The sequence below is a fragment of the Triticum aestivum genome, chromosome 5D, assembly GCF_018294505.1.
Source record: "Triticum aestivum cultivar Chinese Spring chromosome 5D, IWGSC CS RefSeq v2.1, whole genome shotgun sequence".
NCBI classification, from domain to species: domain Eukaryota; kingdom Viridiplantae; phylum Streptophyta; class Magnoliopsida; order Poales; family Poaceae; genus Triticum; species Triticum aestivum.
Window position 1 is genome coordinate 510,547,307 of NC_057808.1, and position 8,459 is coordinate 510,555,765.

The window sequence follows — 8,459 nt, forward strand, 5'->3', positions numbered from 1 at the left end:
TACCAACATGATCGAATGTGTGAAGAACAAAATTCGCGAAATCGCAAAGAAAAGCAAGGCGTGAAGACTTCATACATGATTCAAGATTCCAATTTTAGTCGTTTGTTTTAAGTCCGGAAGCACGTTTCCCGGCATGGACAACTTTAATTTTCTATCATTCATGTAATAAGCACGATACCTTGGATTTTGTCTGGATTTTTGGTCGCTTACACATACATGTGTATGTGTAATGCAGTCAGACTATACGTTTCATACCAATAAATTTTTGCCTCCCTTCATTTGTTCTAGCTTAATGTTTTTTGCTGTTGTGTTCATTCTTTTCTTCCATGGAAGCGTAATTCATTTCCTTTTTACTTTTGGATTTTTTTGTTTTGATTTGGCATTATTCAACAATAAAAACTAAAATTTCGACAAATTCCTTTTTTTGCCTGAGAATCACCCTCGGCTGTCGTGCCATCCGGTGTGGGATCCCGCGCCCGAGACAGATCCGGTCCCGGCGCGGGCGACCCAGTCAACGAGCGCTAGCTGGCGCGGGGGGGGGGGCACTAGGTCCGGTCCCGCCCAACCGCTCGATGGAGACAGCCCGTGTGTCGGACGCAGATGGGCCACCCATGGATCCTGCGGTGGGTGGAGTAGGCGGATCCGCCTGGGATCCCGTGCGCATGATTGCCGCTGGATCTCTCGGGATCGGCGTCCGCAGGTGGATCTTCCTCATGTCTTGCTCCAGACTCCCTTGGCGTTATGTGTTGCCTGAAATCACGTTGCACAGATTTTGTGCTGCTTCTGCATCATGAAGATCAGGATCAGTAGCACCATCAATCACATGATCAACAACTCTTTCGCCCCTTTGATCAGTAGGATTTAGAGCTCCGGTGGAAGCAAAAGAATTTCAGTGCTTAGCCGAGAACCCGCATTAGGATGCAGGTCAGAGATGGGAAAACTTTTTCGAAAGTGATATAATTTATTAGTTAATATAATATACTTAGTCCTTACACAATTGAACTGGCCACAATGCAGATAGGACTTGATCATTCAGTTCAACAATAAACCACAAAACATACTTAAAATTCATCACAAATCTCCTTCAGCTTCTTGATCTTATCAACGTACCCATGTTTCTGTTTGAGAAAATCTGCAATAATATACTCAAGTTTTTTCTTCTCTTGCTTCAGTTAGTCCCTCTCTCTCATCACTTGGTCTCTCTCTAGCACCACCCAGTCCCGGTCTTTCTCAGCCTTTGCCCTCAAGACCTGATATAGATTGGCACAACCATGGTCTGCCATCTTATTCTTCTCCAGCTCCTCTTTGAGATTGCTAACTGAAAATCTTGCATTGCCCAACTGCGTGAGAGCATCCTCCTTATCAGCCACCATTTTAGCAAAGTCCATTTTGAAAAATCTCAGCTCTTCCTTCGTCCTCCTCTTTTCTCCAATTAACTTTAAATTTTCTTCAGCATTCTTAACATTCTGTCTCAGCTTCTCGTCATACATGCTCCACAGTTCTCTGAGGCAGAACTTCGTAGCAACTGACCACTCCGGGTCTACCCATTCCACATAGTTACATTTCACTTCTTCCTATAGTATGAAAAATATGGTCTCAATCATATATGCACAAATGCATTACAATTACATGCAATGCACTACAAATATGGTCTCAATCATATAAACAAAAAATGTAGCATGCACAAATTATGGGCCACAAAAAATGTAGCATGCACAAATGGTCTCAGTCATATATATATGGATCAATTAACTACAAGTATATGCTATTATGGGGTAAAACAAATATTAGACCGTAAAAAAGACAACATAAATACAGACTTTGTAAATGCACAAATTAATTGAAATTGTATGCAATTATGGGCAGAACAATGGATTACCGCGAAGTAAATCGAGCACGAGCTAATTTAAACATATATTTACAGTACGGAACAACATACCTTCTGACCACAGGTAAGAAAACGTCTGCCAGTGTCCAAGGAATCAAAAGCAACTAGCCTGACGCAAGGTTCTCGATACAGACAACGAGAAGACAGATCGTGAGCAATGCCACTCCATTCATAGCAAGGGATAGTCGTAGGAAGCTTAACGAAACAACAGACATAATGCACAAATCAACGCCCTGCGTTAAATACCGGAAATGAAGAACCCTAACTCTAAGCCTAGCACTATCTGGAGATTATATAGTAGGAGCATACCTGCAGGCTAGTCACGTATTCGCCGTTCGAAGAAGAGCTCGACTCGTCGCTCCACCAAACCATGGCGTAACACGGCCGTCGGCAAGACGTGGATCGGTGGCAGCGGTGGCGGTAGCAGTGGATAGGCTAGACAGAACGCGCGTGGAGATCGCGAGGGAAGAACCGCCCCGACCAGTTGGCCAGCGCGGCTCATTTAAACGGGTTGTAATAAAAAATTGTTAAATGGGCTCGGCAACGGGAGCGACCGTGTGTCGCACCGTCTAACGGCATCCGTCGCCCCCCCCTCCACGTAAAGCGACAAGCGGCCTGAGTTACACAACAAGCTATAAAATGGTGGGTTTTTCTTTTCTTGATGAGGGGAAAATGGTGGGTTTTTTGGTACCAAGTCTATACTTTAGACCCAAGTGAGCTGGTATCTTCTATATCTAAATGGTGGTGAACCAGAGGAGTGAAAAAAATTATTTATTACCACACATAATTACATCTTCTATATCTAAACAACTAGCCCCCACTAACCTATTTCTCTTAACATGCAAGTTTGCCACCTCATCATTCAACATGCATGGAGAAAGGTCCACCACAACATGCAAACAAAAGATTCCCGCAACAACATATACATGTTCCACGTAACCATTTCTCTATGAATATATTGCAAAACATTCCCCCAACAACGTGTCGGGTATCGTCTAGTTTTCTAATATAATATAACTAGAGTGGACAACACAAAAGATGCCATCATTATAATGGCTAAAATGCTATCCATTTTCCATGATTAAAGTCCCTAGTGACCGCCTCCTGTATAGTCCATATATGCTACAAGCGCTATCTCAAGGTACTGGCCTCTTGCAAGAGTATATATCATGTACATGCAGTAACACATTGTAAACACCTCACTATTAGATCACTGGATTCATCCGCACATAACTCTAGCAACTGTTCTACACTTCTTCGCCCACCACGCTTCTGCACATGATAACAGGAAAAGTTAATGAATGACAAGTTAAAAACAATTATAACCTACAATGCGTACACAAACTTACTTCTTATTTAGTTTGCATTTCTTGTTGCGTTTAGTGTGTCCTAGCAATTTGCATGCGCCGCACCTGATTCTGATCTCGTCGTACGAAAGTGGCCCTACCATTTTTCGACATAGGGCTGTTCTCATCTACCTTAGTTGCACCTTTCGTTGATACTTTAATAGGATCTTGAACTTCAACTATGTTGCCTTCACCATTGTCTACATATTCAATTGCACACCTACCGAGATCAGTCGTTTTCTTACTCAAATTTTCCATTAGCTGATCATACTCATGGCTCTTAGCTATCACGGCCTTCAAACTCTCCTGTAACTGATCCCACAAAGCTGGGTGTTTGCATGCCGCATGCATAGCTTCTGAAGCCAACACACTGACCTGGCTATATTTCATTCTTTCAGCTGCGCCAGTCCATTCAAATCCCCAACAGATCGCTTGTGCGCCTTGCGGGCAGTCCCAACCTTGCGTCTTTCGTGAACCGCACAAGAACTAAACAATTTGGTATTTTAGATATATTCAAGTACTTCAGTACATGGAATATGTGCTTGCAAGGTAGACCCTTTTGAATCATTCTTCTGCAGCTGCACCTTATAGTTTCTACGGAATTTACTGGTGTGTACTCCACCCAAAAATGGCTCTTCCGGTTATTCTTCCAGGCCACGTTGTACTGCTGTGATCCATCTCCGAGCTTTATTTCTACAATCTCCATGCCGCCAATTTTCCTAAGATCAGCTTGCAACATATAGAAGTTTTGTGGAGTGAAGACGTGAGAAGCAGCTATCTCAAGTTCCCTCGAGCTACTAACTGGCATCGGTAAATTCTGTGAGGCCGTGCAGTCATCTCGTGCCTCATTCTCACGGATACGTACAACCGCGTTATCATAGTGCAAAATCATATCCACCAGGGTCATTTCACCGTCTAGGTGGAGGTGAAGGCATGAGTTTAGACTTTCACTCCTCTCGTTGCTTTTCATGCCAAGCCAAAACCCCTCTGTCAGATAAGCCGCGGCCCACAGTCTCCTCTTCTTATACATCCGTCTCAACCATGTTACTATTTTTTCCGACTGCCATCTTTTGAAAAACATGTGCCATCTCTCCTCAAACGTGGCCCTGGACGTGTTGTAGTACAGAAGATTTCGGAACTCCTTCAAGGACTTGTGACTAAGGTGAATCTTCATATTTTTTTCTATATGCCACGTACATATACGGTGCCACACGTCTGGCAAGACTTGGCGAATTGCCTTGAGCATCGCAGCATCGGTGTCCGTGAATTACATATACGGTGCCACACTCTTCGGCATCTTTTGACACATGGACCTCAAAAAAGTCTGCAGCAGCTACACATATGTCTCTTCGGTCTCGTCCGAAACTATGGCACAAGCAAAAACAGTGGTCTTCCGGTGATTGTTAAGACCAACAAAAGGTATGAATGGCATACCATACCGGTTCATCTTGTATGTGCTACCAAATACAAGCATGTTGCCGGAGTCCTCATAGTCATGACGAGACTGGGAGCCACACCAGAACATCCTATTCATATGTCCTTCCTTATCTAGCTTGTACTCGAAAAAGAAGCTAGGATCCCTCTATTTCCTACTGGCCATGATGCCTATGGCTGTGGCAGCATCACCTTTTGAAAGCAACTTCCTCTTCTCCCTAGCGCAAAGGTTGTATATTTCACGCCTGGTAAAACCAACACCGCCATACCATACATGTTTGCTGATGAAGGAATCCATCATGTCGTGAATTCTAATCCCTGCAGCTCCCATGGACATTATCTCAGGTTTCTGGTACTCTTTGATTTTTCTGTGGGACTAAAGAAAAGGTACCTCGTCCGGTCCTGCCAAGATATGGCTGTGCTTGTCCTCAAAACTATCAACATACCAAACACCACGCTTTTGGTCAAGCTTCACGGTCAGGTGCACTTCGCAGTGGCAGCGTGTCTCGGGTCTGAGCCTACGGCTGTGTCCTTCCTCGGTTAGCAACTTGATGTCACGTTTTCCTCGTCTGGAACAAACAAAACGCCTATAACGCATATGATGTGACTCGGTTTTGCTATACATGACCTTATTCTTTCTAATGCTAAAACCATTATCTCTAGCATAGCTGTTGTAGAAATCATACGCAACATCGTGTGACACAAAAGTCATTTGTATTATCTGCACGAACATATCCCTCTTATCATCTGCACTGGCAATATCTTGGACATTCTTTTTCCCCTCATCTTCTGTCACCTACACAATCATTACATAGCCATGAAAACAGTTTTCTAGGGTATAACATTACTTCCATACAACATTGATTACATACATACCTCACTCATGATGATCGACGACTGTGACTCCCAGAATCAGGTGCAGCTAATGATTCGTCATCAAGGCCTGTCTCCGCGCCAGATTCACCGTAATAGTCGTACGCATTATGACTTTCGGAAATGAGCTAAAAAATATAAAACAAATACATAAGTACTTATCATATAATATTCCAGGATAAATTCAATTTGCATGCCAACAAAAAATTCCACTTCCATACCTGACTAATGTAATCTTCATTCGAGATCTCCGAGTTATTTTCCTAACCATCATCATGCTCATTGTTTTCCTGACCATCATGATGCTCATCCATCTATAAATTTTCAACACAAAAATATAATCTTGTCGGATGCCACCAAAAAATTACAACATGATAATGCCACTCACGTTACGATCTTCCAATTCGTCCCCATTCTCTGACCTCTCTCCACGATCTGAATTTTCATCATCTGACCAATCTTCTATCCAGTCTTTCATCAGTTCTCCAAACTGCATGTCATACATCATATCAGTTAACTCATCGTCCGCCATTTCCTACAACAGATAATATGTATCATCACATGTGCAAACATTATCAATGCTGAAATATACAACACATAGCACACGATCACGGAGGTTAAATAAACTACCCCAGCCGGAGAGCGCCCCAACCGAGGGCATTCAGATCGTGCACACAACCGACGCCAACAACCTCTGACCACCCATGGATCCTCCCCCCTCTCCACACCGGTCATCGGCGTTAAGGTACGTCAACCCTAGTAAGGAAGATGCCCACGGCACCAGTACGTGATCACTTTGGATCGCGAGAAGCAGTGCTACCCGTGATAACATGCGCCGCCGGATACCTAGCCCACGGCACCAGTCATGATCACTTTGGATCGCCGGATATCTAGGTAAGCCGCCGCATCAAATAACGGTGCTGTTGTGCACACAACCGACGGCAACCGACGCTGGTTAACCCTGGAAAGAAGAAACCCACTTTAGCCTGCGTGATCACTTTGTATCACGACGAGCAGCACTACCAGAACCAGATCTGTGATGGCCTGGACCGTCGGAGAGCTAGGTTACCCGCTCCGTTAGGTTAACCACTATGACGAAAACGGCGGCAGTTTGTTTGATGCTGCCACGCGCGCTCTTGGACGAGATCGCCGGCGATGAGATCGCCGCCGCCGATATTCCTACAGAACCTCAACAGAATGATGGACGAGCTGCGTGAATAATGGAGCTGCGTGATTGATGGATCGGCCGTCGGCAGGTCGTACCTGGTCGTGGGGTCGTGTCATCTTTTTTTTTCAGGAGGACACCGTATACATACGTATGGGTTATACGGGTTATACGGGGCATGGATATGGGCAGCGGCGGGCCGGAGAAAAAATAGATGACGGGGGTCAAGAATACCTCTAGGAAATTGAGTTAGGGGTGTGCACCGGAGCAAGGCTCGGAGGCCACGCAAATGGACGTAGGGGTAGTAACTTTCTTTGAGAGAGTAAGTGATTAGGGCAGACCTTCTTCAGATCCTCTGTTTCAATGCAGAAGGATAACAACCAGGTAAAAGCTTCTCGTGCAGCAGAAGATGGTCGGTGGATAGACAAATACACAGTGCCATTGATGATAGCCAAAACGTTAACCCGTATACGGCTTTCATCCGTGCACCCTAGATCGAGCTTACCAATCGCATCCAGCATCGGAAATGTCGTGTCCAGCATCCATCGGTCAACACCGACGTCGTCGGCTCTCTGGACAGAAACTTCAAGCGTGAGATCAACTTGCTGGGCCACGCAGAGCTTCCCATCGCTGGTCTCACGACTCTCACCAACCTTGAAATTGTAAGCCTGTGGCAGATTGATCTCGGAGAACTGCAGTGTTGCGGTGTTCAGCACATGGAGATCCCTTCCGCTTGAAGATGTCCAATAAACTGATCCATTCACAAGCGTACCATTGCCTGTAGCCCAGTTTTGCAGGCTCCCCGCTTTCGGGAATATCTGCCACTCCCTGCTGGCCGGTGAGAAGACGGCGACCTGCACTTGACCTCTCCACCACTCTTCATCCATTTTCCTGGAGACGCAGACGACGCGGAACGACCGGCGGTCCTCTTCGGGGGTGACCACGTGGAACTCAGACTCGGTCCTTCTGGCGTCTCTGCAGATCTCGATGGGTGGCGCGCGGAGGAGATGCAGGGGCCCCGTGTGAGGTCGTAGACGGCCGCCCGCTTGGTGCTCCCGTTGACGAGAACCACGTACCCGTTGCGCCACGAGGTCATCGACCACCCGGGGCCTTCGTCGTCGGGGAGCCGGGCGAGGAATACGTCGGCGCCGTGGATGGCGGCGGCGTGGTCCGGGTCGGATCGGCGGCGGACAGCCACGAAGGCGGGCATGGTGGGCTTGTAGATGTCCAGGAAGATGCCCAGGAGCGGGGCCGGATGGAGGTCGCGGAAGCGGCGACGGAATGCGGGGGACGAACGGACGGCTCGGAGGAAGGCGGGGCAGCTGAGGGCGGCTCGGACGAGGCTCGGGAGGGAGGGCAGGCGGAGGAACACCTCGCACAGGAGGTCGTCCCCGAGGGCGCATATGGTGGTGGGAGCGGATTTCTTCTTGGACGGCGGCGGCTCACTGGAAGCCATGGCGATCAGCGCCGGCAGTTCGTGAGGCCACAGGAAGATATGAGTGATTGCTCGTTCCACCACAAAGAAACTAGATCGGGATCGATCCTTTGACGAGTTGAGACTGTGATATTCACCCCTTCCCAGTCGGTTTGAACATGAATAATTTTCTGGCTGAAGAAACTCTCAACTCTCTCAGCAAAGACTGAACCCAAATGATCTCAGCCGTCGCATCAACAACTGCTTTGTACTCAGCTTCCATACTGCTGCGAGACACCGTAGCTTGCTTGCGAGCATTCCAAGCGATCAAGTTAGAAC

General features: G+C 46.7%; 1 pseudogene; it reads right to left on the bottom strand.

The window, feature by feature from the left end:
• Window positions 1-1,172: 1,172 nt before the first annotated feature.
• Window positions 1,173-8,162, bottom strand: LOC123121057 (uncharacterized; annotated as a pseudogene).
• Between the last annotated feature and the right edge of the window lie 297 nt (window positions 8,163-8,459).